General features: G+C 43.2%; 1 non-coding gene across 1 annotated transcript; it reads left to right on the top strand.

Moving 5' to 3' along the window:
• The first annotated feature begins 15,694 nt into the window (after positions 1-15,694).
• Positions 15,695-15,802, top strand: LOC140632779 (U6 spliceosomal RNA). Its single transcript, XR_012030469.1, has one exon. It is a non-coding gene; the product is annotated as a U6 spliceosomal RNA (small nuclear RNA).
• Positions 15,803-18,155: the final 2,353 nt, after the last annotated feature.

Below are 18,155 nucleotides of genomic sequence, written 5' to 3'. Positions count from 1 at the left end.
TTTTTGGAAGCGAGGATGAGGGCTTCCCCTCGCCACAGACACACTTTTGCTCAACTTTAGTCTGGGTTAAAGGTCTTTGGTGCCATTGGGTGACTTGGTGAAGAAGGGATATTTAAATAAGTAAATTTGGGGTTTCTAAATTTCTGGAGGGTTTTGGAACATCCTTGTCTATTTTGGGGCTGGGACTAGGATGAGGCAAGTGAGGTGTTTTCCTCCTGGGCAAAATTTAAGTAGGCACCAAAAAGTGCAGGGCTCAAGACAAATCATATATTAATGCAACATTAAGGGATAAAAATCAGGAAAATATAACTTGCAGACCAGCTGGCCTGCTTTTGCAAATGAATCTTTCAGGATCCAGGGCTGAGGCTAGAGTGAGGTGAGTTGAGGCAACATTGTACAATTGTATACTGGGTTTCTGTTTTTATTTAATATTCTGGTATTTTGTTCACGATGGGTTTTTTTGACCCTCATTTCTGTTTTTTTTTTTTTTAAGTTGCATTAAAGAACTTATTTTGATTCCTGAGTTTTTGGTGCCCCCTCAAATTTTGCACTTGGGTTAAGTATCTCATTTGCCTTCCTTGGCTTAGACCTACTATAAACAAAGGGCAAGGAAGACTTTAAGAGGGATTTAAGTATATGAAGAAGTCCGAAGGCAAGTTTTCATGCAGTGAGTCAAAAATGTAGGGAAAAACTCAGCTCTATGTGTATTTCTTTCTGAGCATGGTGTTCATAGACCTCACTTTCTACTTGGAAGTGCCCAAACAAGTGGGAATGCCTGAATTTATGAGAATGACTGAAGGGCAAACTCTCCTCCTTCATAACCTTAGCCCACAAAAGCAGTGTTTCCATAATTCTCCTTTGGTGCTTCTTATTGCAAGAAGGAGTTAGGAAAAACAAGTACTAATGTTGTGCTCAATTAGGATTTCTGTTATCTGGATAAAAATATACAGTCTTAAGCAGGCAGTGAGATCCTCCTGGAATATTTTAAACCTTTTTGCTTGATTGAGTGTCTTGTCAAACAAAACTGGCAGCCTCTCTCCCAGAGCTGCCTGAATCTATGCAGATATGATTTCTATCATGCCTTTATTATGTGTAGTCTGTAATAAGGATGAGCACATATAAATCATTTCTGGATGGCAGTTAGGATGCAATACTCAAAGGAGAAAGACATTTCTGCTTTCAAATGTCTAGCGATTTCAGATATTATATAGCAAGTCTCCCCTGAACTGCACAATCTTCAATTCTACTCAAGCCCTTCTGTGGAAGAATGAGACTTTCATATCTTTCTTTGCAAGAATCACTAGTGAGATAAGAATTGTGTCACTAAACCACAGCACCGTATCTTTTTGGCTAGTCTGATATCAAAGTTGCATTTGAAAAGATGATCTTTCTGTAATTTGATTCAAGAGGCTGGTCTTGAGAGATGGTAGAGGAGACCTCAGATTTTGGGTCTGCTTTGCTCTACCAGGAAATACAGAAGACCTGGGGAGGTTCAAAACTCTGCAACAAGGACAAGGTGCACTTCTGGTGACATTTCAAAGGGTCGTTCTTTTTCCTGAATCAGGAATTGAGTCATAAATATTTCAGCCTCCTCTCCGTAACACAAAGGATAATTTGGTAACAAAACAAAACAAAACAAAAAACAAAACAAAGCAAAACAAAACAAAACTGTACTACAAATCCAAAGGGAAAAGCTCCAGACCAGGCTACTAATTTTTGAATGCTTATTACGTGTGAAGTATTAAACATCTCCTTGTATTATCTCATCTAGTCTTCAGTAGACTATAACAATGTAGGTACTATTACAATACCCATTGTACAGATAAGGGAAAGTAAGCAAGTTAAGTAATAAAGTGGTCTTGGGCCACTTCAACTCCCCGATCTCAGGAGGACCAAAACAGGAGTGGAATAGCTGGCTTGGAAATTGAAGCAGGTGGGAGGTTAGAGGCTCTTAAGACCCCTGATCTCAAGACCACCCACTGTTAAAAGACAGTCCATAGCAATTCTTTGGTTGGGTTGTAGTGTGTGTATGAATGGACTGGGAGTAGCAGTGAGGAGTGGGATAAATCCCAGATATATTGTGGCATATATAAGTGGCATTCATTTCTAGGCTCCCTGATTCTTTAACCTGGGATTGTCTTTCCCTTTCAGTGCCTTCCCTTCCTCTCTAGGAGTTTTGGGTTTGACTGTGTAGATCCAGCAGACCAATGCTCAGCCTTTCTCACCATACAGCACACACAGAAAATGACAAATGAGAACTTCATATGGGGGGCCAGGCTGCCCCTGTGTCTGCTGCCCAGCTGCCTGGAGGCTAAGGGGGATTAGGATATGCACTCCTCTAACAGTTGTGGGAAGCTGTGTAACAGACCAGGAGTGCCAGGAGGTCTGGAGCCATGTACCTTTGTGCCTAGCACAATTGTTGACTAGATATATCACTAGATCCACTCCTGGTACAAAGGGAGACATTGTGATAAATCCCACAAAGTTTAGCTAAAGATTTAAGTAATTAATATACATATGTCAGGCTGCCCTTCATTTCGGGAACATTAACTCCTATGAGAGGGAGATCTTTGGGGCAAGGGAATTTTTCCAGCACCTGTCATCATGAGAGTGGCTTCTCTGCCTTGCAGTAAGAGGTGAGAGGTGAAGACTAGCATGCCTCTTATCTTATCAGTGAGATAAGGAAGGAGGCTTGGGGAGAGAGCAAAGAACAGAGAGAAGACAAAAAGACAGGAAGAGAGGAGCATTTCTTGATGGGAGTCTTTTTTAATGGGATTGTGGGGCAATGGTTGTCTGAACACAAACCCAGGAAGTAGCTGTGACGTGCACTATTTTCTACCTTATCTTTAGGCAGCTCCGGCCAGATAAGAGGTGTCACTGTAATTTCTCACTCTTGGCTGCTATGGCTGCGCTGTTGTGCAACCCCCAGCCCTCAACCTCTGTGTACGGACTTCCCTTGGCTTTCTCAGAAATCCAAATGGTTGGCATTGAGGATTCAGACCATGTCAATTGAGCTGCTAAGAGCTGAAATCCCAGCTAGTAAGATGCATGGTTCTCCACAGCTTGGTGGAAGACCCTGTACTGGTCCTAAGATCTCATTCTTCATTAATTATGGAGATAGTAATTTCTTCCCTTCCAGAATTGTCAAAGGCAATCCAGTCTCCATAAAAGTGCTTTGAACACTGTAAAGCCTATACAGCTGTAAGATATTATTATGATTTGAGGTGACAACAATTTCAAATTTGAAAGGGAGGCCTGTGTAGAGGTCAGCTGATCTTACCCCTTTATCTCTGCAAGGTGATTTGCCCTTAAGTGATTTGATACTAGGGGTTGCAAATCTTACTCTGGAACACTCTATGGGTAGGCATTCCACAGTCTCATTCACTCTTGCAGTTGGGAAGTCCTTATTTGCACTTAGCCTAAAATTTGCTTGTTGCAGTGGGAGCTCTTTCTTTTCCTTACTTTTGATACAGATGGAAGAAAGCAAGTCTAAATCATCTGTAGACATCCGTAGAGACGTGTACCTTTGTGTGCTTAAAGAGCACCCGGAGTGCCTCCCACAGACGTTTTCCTTCCAGGAGGGACCCCTGCTCTCATAGATCTTTGTACTTACTTCCCAATCTCATTTCCTTTCCTTCAGCTATTTGTACTGTTCTCTGTGGAACTTCTGTCATGTCTGTGGCCCGGGAGTGAAGATATATCTATCCTACTCTTGACAGAGAGGAGGTGTGGTTGAGAAGTTGCTGTGGCCAGCATCGGTGATAGAGGAGGGGTGGGCCATTTTGCTCCACCATGTTGCTGATCGTTGCCCTAAGAGAGTCCTAGTGACAGTCCCTGGACAGATTTAGCTCAGCCTCTGGCAGCTGGAAGTCTGTGGCAGGTGATAGTTGCTGAGCAGCTTAACTTTGCTAGCTTGATGTAGAAAGACTCTGGAGCATGGCCCAGATAGACTAAACTCAGAGTATGCTGATGTCTGCATATGGAAGACATTTAATATGTGATTTAGTAATTGCTCAGATGGCAGCCTGAGGTCAGCAAAAGAATGCTGGAAAAACAGAATTCCAGGGTGCCAGTTCTAGGGTTTGACAGTGTGACTTGGCCTTTCTGAGCCTCAACTTCCTGACCTGTGAAATGAGAGCACTACCTACCTCATAGGATGATGTGCAAAGACTAGAAGAGCTCATGTGTGTGAAAATGTAGAGGGCAGTTTAATTTGTAAATTATAGAAGGGGTTATTATTATTTTATTAACATTATAATTCACCTCACTAACAAACTTCTCTATCTCCTTGGGCAGGAAGGAAGGGAAGCATAAATTCTTAGGACTCTAAGTGGCCAGAAAAGTCAGTTGTGCCAGATTAGATTTCCCATTTAGTACCTAAAGCTCCCACCAAGCAGGGACATTGCCTTTCTATGGTGGAGACTCTGGAGCTTTCTTGTCTGGCTGGGCCTGGAAGGGCGAGGCTGGTTGAGGTGCCCATGCCAGAGGGGGACTGAACAATAATTTATCAGCTGGTCTTTTGAGTGGTATGTCAGACTGGTTGAGGGTTTACTGTCTTGGAAACTTTCTTGAGGCTAAAGAAATGACTCTGATCTTGAACTTGCACTTAAGAACTTTCCAGAGCTCAATCATTTCTTCATTCAATAGGCATTTATTATGCTACTATGTCTCCAGCACTGTGCTAATTTTTGGAATACCATTGTAAACAAGACAGATACTCTCTGCTCTTGTGGAAGCTATATTCTAAATTGCTGTGGATGGACTGTAGGGCATCCATGAATTTCCTAAAATTGAATACAAAATTACATGTGTTTGTGCATTTTTTCCCTTGGGGAAATGTTTGTATCTTTGATAGGATTTTAAAAGGGGCCCAGGACTCCCCCAAAAGGGTTAAGAACCATAGTCTGGTGGGAAAGATAAGCTATTCACATGAAGCAGTAACTACAAGACAGGAAGTATCTTGTTGTAGAGAATACACTGTGGGAGTACACTGTATACAAAAGAGGGAGTGATTCTTGTCAGCTGGGCTGTTTGGGGAAGGCAGATTGGAGAAGGATATGTCTGACTTGATCCTTAAAAGATGAGAGAATGCAGTTCATTGCCTCTTTATTGCATAACTCCTGGAGAAACCATTTGTATCATGGTCTATTTGAACAGTGACCCTTGGAGTTGAGTAGTGTACAGCCTGAGTAGCTATATAAGGTTTGATTGGGGGAGAGAAGACATCATTGTGTTGGTGAGTTATGGCTTTCTTGGGAAAATTGTTCCAATTACTCTTTTGTCATATATTGCCAACAGAATAGAAAGACTAACAGGAGAAACACTGAAGAAAACTCTGTAATATCACTGCTTATGGATCAACCTTAGTGTGCAAATAGAATCAATTTTCTTATTTTTCTGTGTAATTGCTTGAAATCCTCACATGACTTATTTAAAGGAAACTCAGTCTCCCACCACCCCTTAACTTCTCCCAAACCCCAGGGCTAGCTTACTTAGCCTGAAAGGTGGTTAGTCTTTGTTGGACACTTATGAGGAGGGAATTGGAGTAGGGTCAATCTTCTAGTGATGTGGTTTCTCACTAGCCCATGGTGTGACTGGTAAAGCATAGTTCTGCAACATTCTTTGGGGAGGCTTTGGCTTAAGTCTGGTCATGGTCACACCAGGAACTTAGGCTTTCTTAGCATGTCTTCACTTGCCCCAATGTCAAAGTTATCAACAGGATCATAGGTTGAGCGCTGGCTTCAAAGTCCATCCTTTCACCAGCCTAGAACATGGATCTCACTTTCTCACCTCTGACTCTCTCCCCTGGGGTGGGGCTGCTTCTTTCTAAAACCCTTAAGAGGCAGGTTTATCACATCCTTGTCTAAGAACAGTTGAGTACTCTCACTCGTCCCTTTTGAAGAAAGTTCCCTTCAGGGATTTATACTGTAGCACAGCTAGTAAGAAAGAGAAAGAAACTTAGCATGAGTTCAGTCTCTGGTAGATAGTCCTCTTATGGATTCTTTCTCTACAAACAGGTTCCACAGACAAGGTAGTGCAATGGGAAGGTCATAAACTTTAGAGTAGGAATTTGGATTTGGTTGCTACATCAGGTCTGTAACATTGGGCAGTTTATTTAATCCTCTCTGAGCTTTAGTTTCTTCCTCTCTGAAATCTTTATATATTACCCATCTCAGAGGATTGTTATGCAGATTAAATAAGATGATGCATGTAAAGCACTTAAGGGGGTGCCTGGGTGGCTCAGTCTGTTAAGCGTCTGCCTTCTGCTCAGGTCATTATCCCAGGGTCCTGGGGTAGAGCCCTGCATTGGGCTCCCTGCTCAGCTTGCAGCCTACTTCCTCCTCTCCTGTTCTCCTGCTTGTGCTCTCTCTGTCAAATAAGTAAATAAAATCTTAAAAAAAAAAAAAAAAAAAAAGAAGAAGAAGCACTTAATGCTGCTTGGCTTAGAGGTAGTACTCAATAAACTTTCTCTAGAAGTAGTTTGTAGCAGATAGAAAGCCAGCACCCAAGATCACCCTACTGTACTCCTGTCTTATGCCCCAGCAGCCATCCCACTTTTCATAGCCAATCCTTCCTGCTTATGGCTTGGATGCCCTGGGCCTACTTTCCCTTAGCTCTGTTCTGCTAAGACTCATTATAGGGATTAAGGGAGCTTTTCCTAGGAGACTTGGGCTCTCCAATGGGGAGTCTTGTGGGACTGTGGCCTGTGGCCAAGGGATGACCCCAGTGACATAGTAACCATAGCAACAGGAGTCAGCCTGTATTCTGTGCTCTGATTGCCACCGTCCTGCCTCCCCAGCCATCTGGGCAATGACCCAGGGTGTGTTTCAAGGAAACTTGACATTTGTATATTGAGCTCTTTTTGGTACCTGCCGGTCAAAGGAGAGTGCTGTGCTATGGCTGTGATTTCCCTCAGAGGGACCCCGAGTGCTCTGTGCTTCCCTAGAGGCTAGCAAGCCCCTAGACTCAGGCAAAGCACTGTTTTTCACCCTGAATCTAGTTGTGGATGTGGCAATTTTTGGTGCCTCCATTTCTTGTGGTGTCTACCCAGACCCAGTGATAATTAGGAAGTAGTTCCAGGGAGTCTAGATGTGGGGAGTAGGGGCACTCTCCTTTTCCCTCACTTAGACATCAACATTGGTTTTGTCACCTTGAGCAAGTCATCTCCCTTCTCAATAGGTTTTCTAATTTGTAAAGTGGCAAAATGGTAATGGTGGTTGTGATAAGACAACTTGTAAGCTCTTGACGCAGCACCTGGTAGATAGTAAGTACTTGGTAAACATTTGTCACTGTTATTATTTGCTTGAATAGGTATTTTAATTTCCCAAAGCTTTCACACCTTCTTACTTAAAATTTCAAGCCTAATGAATGGCACTTCTTTGTGGGAAATCAATCTCATTTGACTGTTGAAGAAACCGAGGCACAGAGAAGTAGGGTGGCTTGACTGAGATGACACAGCAAGCCAGGATCAGGTCAGATCTCCTGACTTCCAGGGGTGCTCCCTCCTGAACCCAAGAGATTAAATCCAGGGACTTCACCATCTCCAGGCACAGCCCATACTCAAAAGTTTCCACAAGAAGCTTTGCTTCTTTGGCATATGTTGATGCCTTGGTGAGAACTTATGGTAAAATCTTATTCCTTCCTCAAAGTCTGGCTCAAATATTGACTATGTAAGGGAAATTCTGAGGTGAGTGGAAAAGAAGAGCCTGAAAAGACCCATTGCCTCTGTATGAAATCAAGAGTAAAATGGCTTCAATCCCTCTGGAGTGCCTCTCTCTGAGCAGCCCCATGGCTCAGCCACATATGAGTTGCCGTATGTGGGAAAACCTTTGAAAAGTGATATCTATTCTCTCATAGTCGACCTTTTGCAGGGCCCTTGAACCAGCTGACCTTTTTATGCCCCTTCACCTGCAGTGGCCGAGGGCTAACTCCTCAGTAAACATTCCTTGCCAGTTGCTGCATCAAGTAAATGGAAGTTGCCAGTGTTCGATCAGGACCAGGAGTTAGGTCTCCAGAAGGGAGATTCTACATGGAGAAATACAAGTGATAATTTCAGTGAGACTGGAACTATGGAGGCATATATAATGGATAGCTGGAGCTTCTGGGTCAGGACATGACAAAGAAGGGGCATGTGACGAAAACCCTTAGAGCAGGTCAGCTGTGTCTGGGCATCAGTTTCATGTCTCTTAATCTAGCTTCCTAGTTAAGTTCAAGGAAGAAACCCATGGTCCCTGCCCAAGGCTCTCCAGTCTTTGGACTGGAAGGGATTTTAGAGATTATCTAATCTAGAAAATATGTAATATTCATCTTCCCACTCCCCAGTCCTGTGCCCATAGCAAGGGCAGACATCACTAACTGATGGCAATATTCTCTCTGGAAAGGCCTCATACAGCCTTAAAATCCTTTAATACTTAATGGTCTGTGCAATCAATGAGTTGTCCATAGACACCAACCAAGACTTTTAACTTTTAGCTTAGTTCCCTCCACATGATTCCTTCTTGGATTTGTGGGAATCCTTGGGAAATCCTTCCTGGGAAATATAGGGGTTTGTATCTTGATTGGATGTCACTAAGGGTAACTTGAAGTCTTGGAAAGGACACTAGGTCAAAGATATGAAGTCAGGATCTAGCCTTGATGTTGCTTCAAAGGAGTTGAGTAATCTTAGGCAAGGCATAACTTCCCTGGATCTGTTTGCCTCATCTGTAAAATGAAGGACTTGAGAGGAGTGCATGATTGCCATGGACTCTCTTTTAGTAGTGTGGCTATGTTGAGATATGGCATGCCCTTGCTCCTAGGGAACAGTACCTATATGCCCTACCTCACTGAGGGCAGACATGTGACAATGACACTTTCACTCCCTACTCCCATGCCTGTAGCTTCCACTGGCAATATGGACCCTGTGTAGACTTAGTCTTAGAGTCCTTTTCATCCTTTCTGGCAGGGTGTATCCAGATAGCCACTACCAATTGATCAATATTTGTAAGAAGAAAAACTACTTGCTATATGTTGTGTGCTGAGTTGTGTCTTTCCAAAACTTCATGTTGAAGTTCCAATCCCTAGTACCTCACTCAGTATGGGACTGTATTTGGAGACAGGGTCTTTACAGAGGTAGTTAAATTAAAATGAGGTCAATAGAGCAGGCCCTAATTCAATATGGCTGGGGTCTTTATAAAAAGAGGAAACTTGGAAAGAACAATGTACAGAGGAGCAATATATAGAAGATGATGTGAAGACACAGGAGAAGATGGTCATCTGCAAGCCAAGGAGAGAGATCTAAAACAGATCCCTCCCTCATGGCTTTCAGAAGAAAGTTGACTTGCTAACACCTTCATCTTGGACTTTTAGCCTCCAGAACTATAAGAAATGAATCTATTGTTAAAGTCACCCACTTAAGGGTATGTGGTTATGGCAGCCCTAGCAGACTCATATACCATCCTTGCCTACATGGAATCTGGCATGAAAGAAGCAAACAAAAATACAAGATAATTAGAGCAATTTACTTTGCCCTCATTCCCATTGTAGAAGCCTGGCTTTGAAGACCTACTGAGTTTGGGGTTTCATTGTCAAAGAGCTAGAAAAGTAGAATGCGAATAACTATTCCCCTAATTCTATGGGCTAGGGTAAGCCTTGAGCTCCTCTGAATCTCATCTCCTCATCTGTGGAGGGAGATTTATATTGAAGCAGATGTTTTCAAACTCCTTCACAAGCATCAAAATTCTTTATTCAAAAAAATTTAGGCAGACATTTAGTAGGTAAAATCTAAATAAAAGTGAAGCTGTTCTGATAGAGGTAGAAGTGTTGGGGGAGGGAGGGTATCTTAGGCCTGTTTTCTCTCCTCTATTCCCTAGACTCTTAGCATAGCTAGAATTACAAAGATCCCGTCCTAAGTCAGACATTCTGAAAATCTGAGAGTCTAACATCTGAGTCCATTGGACTGGGGGATGCTTGAGTGAGGAGCTGTTTCTTAATTAATTTAGCATAATAGCAGGTATACAGCATGTACTCAATACATGTGAAAGGAAGGAAGGAGGAAGAAACAATTGGGAAAAAAGGAAAGAATAGCAAATATTGCCACAGGATTCCAGAGGTGGCCCGAGCAGTTCTGCAGATGTATCTTTAAAACATTCTATTGTGTTTGTTAAGGGGGAATCACCCGGAGTTCCCTAACATCAGGGAGAGCTTGTTGGTTCACCTAGAACTTCCTTGCCTTTTCTAGGAACAAAGACCAAAACCAGAAACTAAGTTAGGCACTGGAGAAATAGGGATGGTTGGAAATGGACTCAAATCTCCAACGAAGTGAAGGGCTAACTTGTTATTCCAGACCATTTGGGATTTCACTGGCTGACAGAAAGAGAAGCTGGGAGCCTGAGAGCCTGGGGTTGGGAGGTTAGTTTTTTTCTCAGCTCCTAGCTAAGGGTTTGGCATTTCACCTGCTAGATGGCGCTGTCCTCTAAGGAAAGACACCGGCTCTGCTCCACCGGGGCTCAGTCCAGGAAACAGGAACAACCCAAGTTGAGGAGACCTGATGGACAAGATGTAGAGGGGCTGGAACACAACCCTTTCCCGACAGCAACATCTCCTTTTGTGGTGGTTCTAGTTTCCTTTATAGTTCTTATTGCAGTGTGTGTGTTTCACACACTCTATCTGAAAAGTCACAGGGCCTTTTGCTCCCCCAAAAAGTAAGAAGTGTGTGTGTGTGTGTGTGTGTGTGTGTGTGCATTGTGAGGAGGGCTGGCATGGTGTCACTGAGCTTCTGCCCCAAGACTGCAACTTACAAATGACATGTCCCAGCTCTGGTCTTTGACCTTGACTTGAATGAGATTGGTTGGAAAAAGACAATGCTTTCTCCATTCTGTTCACCAAGCTGGACCCTTCAGATTCCTGGTGGCTTTCTTTACTTGGAAGCCTTCTCACTTGGCTCCAATCTGTGGGGGCAAACTGCATGTGAGGACCGAGCCTCCCTTTCCACGGGCAATGTTAGCGTTAGACTGACAGGCTGGCTTCATCCGGGTTGGCATGTGAAATCAGGGCCGCAGCCTGCAACTACTCCCACTCTATCAGCAGCCAGAAGGAAGGAAAACAAAGATAAGGGGGGGGATGGAAACCAGGAGGGGACACAAGAGGAGGGAGAGGAGGGCTGAGAAAAGACAGGAGACAAGGGAACAAAGACCAGAGGTGAAGGGTGAAGGGGGTGGGGAAGGGCAAGAGGGACATGAGGGACCAGGTGTCCAGAAAGAAAGGGCAGGGCCATATAGAGGAGCTGTGGTGCAGGAGAAAGGGTGGACCAGGGGGTGGGGGGGAAGGGGAAGACAAGGCAGCTGCAGTGGAGCTTTCAAGTCTGTGCTAAAGCCGGGAAACTGCACAGGCAGGGGAAGCAGGCTGTGCCAGGCAAACAGGAAAACAGAGGGAGAGGAAGTCTAGTCATTAGAGAGAACCTGACCAAGGGCCTGAAAGGAGGGGAAGACCGCTGCGATGTGGACATTGCAGAAAAGCAAGGCAGGAGACAGTGGCAAGGAAGCTTTGAAGCAGAAGGGTGGAAGCAAGGGAGGCAGAGAGCAGAGCAGCCAGGACATGGGAGAAGCGAAACTCAGCACAAGTGAGAGTGAGGGAACAGGGAAGGAACCATTAAAAGAATGCTTACCTTATAGTCATAAAACCTGGAATGTGTGTGTTTTGGCCTGTGGCCATTGTCCAGGAAACACAGTGTGGCTTTTAAGAAAATTGCGGAGTGGTTGGTCCATACACTGGTTGCTTGCCCTGGTCTGCTGCTTTGAAATGCAGCTGCTCTGAGCTGCCCACTTGGTGGCTGGCAGCTTGCTATGGGGGACATCAGATGGAACCTGCTGTCTGTACCGAGGGACATTCCTGCTCGATTTATGGTGCTCTAAGTTCAGAGGCACCAGCTACTCTTCCAGGGCAATTGCTCCCCTTTGGGGGCTAAGAGTTGAGGTGTGTATCATGCAGGTGACCTGCTTGCCATCTCCAGAATCAATGGTTCCTTTGAGGATGTTTCTTGGTGGGACTGGCTGTGGGAGGCCAGGGGGAGGACGTGTTGAAGACAATGCAGGATGGATGTTAAGGGAAGGCCTTGGCAGTCTGACAGCCATAATTTGGTTTCTAGTTTTTACCATTTTATTGTGTAAACTAGGAACCTCAGCTACTCGTCTGTACAATTGGGCTCATGGTCACAGTGATCTCATAGGGCTCTGATGGCACCTAAAGGAGATGATCCATGCAGCTAGCAGAGTGGCTAGCTCATAATAATGTTCACTAAATGCTAGTTGTTCTTTGTATTATTATTCAAGATCAGATAACCCTGTGTGTGTGTGTGTGTGTGGGTGTGTTTTGGGGTATCAGTCCTTGAATGCAGAATAAGGGGCTTAGCTTTGAAGGTATTTTAGCGAGGGTCTGTGAAGATAGATCTAGCAGCGACATGTGTACTGCTTTGAAGAGTAGTGGAGGCCATTTTAGTGACCAAAGCATGCCTGAGATAGTAAGAAACTGGACTAGGGATTGGGGGAGCTGAAAAAAATGTAAAGGGTATTTTAAGAAGCAGCCCCCAAACTAAAGATCTTTATGATGAACAGGAGGTGGGAAAGGGACATTTTAAATATGACTCCGAGGTTTGTGGGCCTAGAACAAGGTCAGAGGGAGCTCTCAAGCTAAGAATGATTTTTTATGTTTTTAAAAGATTGTAAAAAACAAAAATGAAAACAAAGAAGGACATGTGACAAAGACCATATGCAGTCTGCAAAGCCCAAAATATTTACTATGTAACCCTTTATAGAGTTACCCCCACTTCTGGCCTGGCCTAGGGTATCAGAAGAAGACTCTGCTCCCAAATTGGGAAGCCTGGAGGGGTTTTAGACAGAATGCAATGTCCCCAGAAAATTAGAGCATTGGAACTAAAGCAGGAGTGAGGTTGTGTGGATAATATAATGATTTAAGAATCACATATTCATTCCATAAATATTTTTTGAATGTGAGCTCAGAAGACAGACAGATGGTTGAGTCCCAGCTCCATCTTCCTACCTGTGACCCTTACTAGGTTTCCAACCTCTGTGTGTCTCAGTTTCCCCATTTGTGAAATAGAGATGATAACTCTGCTTACCTTCCAGAATTGTTTTTGGAGGGTCATGTGTTATAAGACTTGTAAAGCATTTAAACAGTGTCTGGCACACCACCTGCAAGAAACACCGGCTTTTGCTGTTGCTGAGAACGTAGAGGCCCAGAAATGGAAATGAACATGGCGTAGGCTAAGCAACAGTAAAATGGTGGACTGGTTTGGTAAATAAGCAATTTGGCAAATAAAATTTGGTCAATAAACAAATATCATTTGTAATTATTACCATCAATATTATGACTCTAAGGCTATCATTGGAACTTGGGGTCTGATCTTGGGACCCCGGTGTTCTCTGTAAAGCATGAGGGTTGCTAAGATCCCTTCTAACTCTTTTTTTATTTTTTGTCAGTTGCTACCTCCTTCCTCATTTCCCTTCCTCCCTTCCCTTTATGTGGAACATGCTTAATTCTCTTTGACATTTCTGACAGCAGGGTCATTTCTTCCCCATCCTCTTTAAAAATCCTGATCATGTAAGAACGGATTCTATTTTTCCCTTCACCATTCCCAGTGATCTCTCTTCTTTTTGCAGCCCCTCCCCCTCCAGGCGCTTCCAACAAAAGAGTCAGGTCATTTTTCATGCAGTATCAGCCGAGTGTCAGCCTCCAAAGCATTTGTCCTTGTTTCTCTCAGTGTCGGAAGTTCTCCGTCTTCCCACTAGGACTTTCTGAGAGCATGGAGTGGATCCCAGAATTTCTAATCCTTCCTGCTGCAACTGAGCCTCTTCCCACACTTTGTTTGAGAAAAAATGATTGGGGGACAAAAAAAAAAAAAAAAGGCCAGCGGAGGAGCAAGGCATGCAGCCCTGGCCCTCTCAGGCTGGGGTCTGTGCTGGCGGACAGGCTGCGCCCTGCCTGTTACGGCTGCCTTGAGAGGCCAGTCAGGGGAGAAAGATTAGGGTCATCAAGATAAGGCAGAGAATATTCAAACTGGAAGCAAAAAGGGGCTGTTTTTCCAATAGTAAGTAATCAAGGAACAGGAGGATGTAATTTGCAGATTAGGAAAGTGAACAAAGAACATAAAATTAACTTTATAGCAAAGAGGAGCACAGTCTGTTTGAAGAAATAAACCTCCATAAAGCATTATTGTTGATAAAATCAGACTGTTGATTTAAACTAAATAGGAAATATGACCAAATCAGGGAGACGATGGGGGCTCAGTGAAAGTGGAAGTTGAAACTTGAGGCAGAGATGAAGGACTGGGGTAGAGAGGTGTGATGGGTGTACCCGCGCTGGGGGAAACATGTAGGGCCAAAGCAAGGATGTCTGTGCTAAGGGCTTCGGTAGGAGGAATGTGCCTTACTGGGATGCCAAAGCTGCCTTCACTTAGGGACTGTCTTTATTTGAAAAGTGGCATTGATTTCCAAGAACTGGTAAATAGTAAATACGTTCTTGTACACATGTAGATCCCCCACTCCCTGCTCCTGTTTTTAATTCTCAAATACCCACAAAAGCTCATCTGAAACACCAGCAACTCCCTGCTCCGTCACTACTAGTGACCTTTGTACCAAAGCAGAAGAGTCCCAAAGCAATGCCTTTGATCCTGAGGTGATTAGAATAGGGCTTCTGTCCCCTTTTATCAGAGACAAGTTGACTGGACTAGGAGAATACTCCTGCAGCGGGTAGTGAGAAATCCAGCTCTGTGCTGGGAGCTGCCCTTTATCCTGCCATGCCAAGCCCTACATTGCCTAACATGGGAAAATGATTATTGCTTTTGCTGTCTTTGACCTGCTGATGCAGGACTCTTCAGGTTCAGAGAAGCATTCCTGTTTAGTAGTATAGTCAGAAGTCTCCATTTCCCTCTCCCGGTCCATTTTTCTCCCTTTTCTATCTTGCTCTGAGCTTTGGAAACTGCATTTTGGAAACCCCTCACCTTCTGATTTTCTGTAGAGTACAGCTTATGGAAGGCCCCAGTAGGACACAAGTAGGCTAGAAGAGAGAGAGAGAGGGCAGAGGCTTGTGGCCTAGATTCCCTCCCTGCCAGGCTGAAGGCTGGCAGTGCCTTTCTCTACCAACCAAAGGTCAGAGTGAGTTTAGGGTCCTGGCTTTGTCCCTTCAGGCACAGGGGTGTTCACGGTCCCCTTATCACCACTAAGCTTGGATTGCTTCACCAGCTTTGTTGGCTTCTGTTAAATGTGCCTTTGCATTTAACAGTCCCTTTGTTAAGCTCTTTCCTAATGCCCCCCTTTGAGTGTGCCATTCTTGTAGGACCTTGGAGGATACAAATAATGAGAGCTCCTATTTGGAAATCAGAAGGCCTGCACTACAGCTGAGACCCTATTACAAGTTGACCATGTATGTGACCTGGGCAAATTGCATCTTCTTCTTGGCCATAGTTTCTTCATCTGTGAAATGGAGAAGATGGTGAAATCATCTTTCAGTGAAAACATGCTATAATTCTGTTTTCAATAGGGGTGTAGTGGGTAGGGTTTGGAGAAAAATAAGCACACGTTTGAATCCTGGTTTTTATAGTTTTTAAATGTGTGGCCTTGGCCAAGTCTCTTGATCTCTTTGAAGCTTTGTTTGCATCTTCAGTAAAACATGAAAGGTATCCCTTTCCTTGCATGTTGTGGGAGTGCCCACTTTGGCAGCACATATACTAAAATTGGAATGATACAGAGGAAATTAGCATGGGCCCCGTGCAAGGATGACATGCAAGTTAAGGGGGGAAGATTAAATAAAATTGCATGTTTGAAAGCAGCTAGAACAGCTCTCATTACACAGGAGGCATCCAATCCATGTTAGAACCTTTCTCTTTTCTTGGCTTTCTTGAAAGGAAAATGCCTAAGCACAAGGGGAAAGAAGTTTGTTGGCTCTGGAGGTTTCCATTCTTTCCACCTCTAATTCTGTTTATTTATATTTGCTTACGTCTTACCTCACAGACTCCAATTCATTTATCCCTTCCAATCTGTCTGGTCCTTGAAGATTTCTCCCTGGAGCCATTCCTTCAAAAAGAGGGCAGATCTGTGGTTAGCTGCAGGGAGGAAACCAGAAGGAGCTGGCCCCAGGTACTATGCCACTTGACTACGTAGTGGTGTTCTGACCAGGAAAAGGATTTCTTTCACAGCTCAGAGCTCTCTGGGATAGCTGACACATTTCAGGGACTTTATCTTTCTTCTTTATCCAGAAGTCACCTTCATAACTGAAGGATGAGGCCTCTAATTTCATAATCATTTATATCTAGATTATAGGCCAAAAAGAACTCTTACTCAATCCAATCCATAGTCCTGTTCACCCCCAAACTTGCCATAAGTGATCTTGTAGACTTTTTAGAAAAGTATATAGAGTGGAATTCTTGAAAGTTTTGCTTATAGTTTCAGTACTTAAGTGTATGACCTGCCACAGATAGAGCTAGATGGACAAAGCTGTGAGTGAAAGAATTTTTATTAGTAGCTTCTTTACTCTCAGTGTCCTCTTTTTTCATTTTAGCATCAGTTTCCAAGTACTCAACATCTGTAACTGCCTGTGGTTGTCCAGAGACTCCTTGCAGTAGAATAGACCCTTATACTTCTATCCCTATTGAATATATAACTTATATGTCTTATGTCTGTCAGTACCCACTGAATGTTCTCAAATGTATGATAACTTGATCTGTTCTTCTATCTATCCATCCGTCTACCTACCCACCTTACTAGTCAATTGGCAAATACTGATTGGAGATGCACAAAATGTGGTGGGAGGCTTTGTTGACTAATTTTTAAAAAGTGTGAGTCGCAGTTCCGAACTTAAGAAATATAGAGTATATTTACAGGCCCAAAACAAGTAAAAAAGATAAAAAACTCTCTCACAATACCAGTGCAAGCAAGGGCTAAGTGTCTAAGAGTGATAATAGACATTTTTTGAGGTTCAAAAAAAAAGAAGAAGCACAACAGAGCAGAATATAAGGACTGACTTTATAGAAGATAAAAGATATGGAAGATGAGAATAGAGCCAGGTCTTGAAGGATGAGTAGAGTTTATGTGAGTAGAAGGAAAGAGGAAAGCTACAAAAGAAGGCATGGGGACAGGGAAAATGAGAAAAGCTAGGCGATAGAATTCTAAAAGTAGACCTATTTGGCTGGAGTAGAGCATTTGAGAAAGTAAATGTGGTAAGATTGGAAAGGTTGATTGAGACAGGTTTCTGGAAGAGGCTGGAATGTGAAGCTGGGGAGCATAAGCATTTCCTACAGGTAATAAAGAGCTCCAAAACATTTTTCTAGCCAGGGGGAGGTATCTAGTAGAAGTCTGCAGATTGACTTTGAGTATGGAGTGTTTGCATTATCTCTTGACTCATTGATTCACTGATTTCATGCAACACGAGTTTAATGAGCTCTCCTAAGTGCTTAATTCAATGATCATAGCTGGACCCTAGTTATAATGTCCTCGTTCCTTCAGAAATCTAAAGAGGCCTTGCTTTGGGGAGAGCTTCTTAATTCATCATGATCAAATAGTTAACCCAGAGAGAAAGAATACAAATAATCACTACAGTTAATTCCTTTCTTTAAAAAAATATTTTTATTGTAAAATTAAACACAGACACAGAAAACGAAACCAAACAAATGTGTGGCTTAGTGAATTATTATACAGTGAACACCCTTATAACTACTACCAAAATCAAGAAATAGAATTGCCAGCCACCCCTATAACCCTTCCACATACCTCATCCTAACACAACCCCTTTCTACTTCTTGAAGTAATCACCATGTGGCTTTTATAATAGTCACTTCTTTGCATTTATTTATGGTTTTATCATTCAACTGTGCATCCCTAAACCCTATAGTTTAGTTTTGCCCATATGTTTTTTTAACTTGATATGCCTTTTAGGTGTCTTTTAATCAATGGTTTCCTCCCTTCATCTCTTTCTTTTCCTTATAGTTTGTCTGGTGACAAATTTGGGTCAGTTGGCCTGTCAAGTTTCCTACAGTCAGATTTGCTGACTGCTCAGTCATGGTACAGTTCAATGTGTTCCTCTATTTTCTGTATTTCCTGCAAATCAGGAGCTGAATCTAGAGGCTTGACCTGACACAGGTCTGATCCCTTTAACAAGATTAAGTTGGC

Source organism: Canis lupus, chromosome 4 (assembly GCF_048164855.1).
Source record: "Canis lupus baileyi chromosome 4, mCanLup2.hap1, whole genome shotgun sequence".
Classification (NCBI taxonomy): Eukaryota; Metazoa; Chordata; class Mammalia; order Carnivora; family Canidae; genus Canis; species Canis lupus.
Note: the sequence above shows the minus strand (reverse complement) of the source record. Positions and strands in the feature narration are given on the sequence as shown.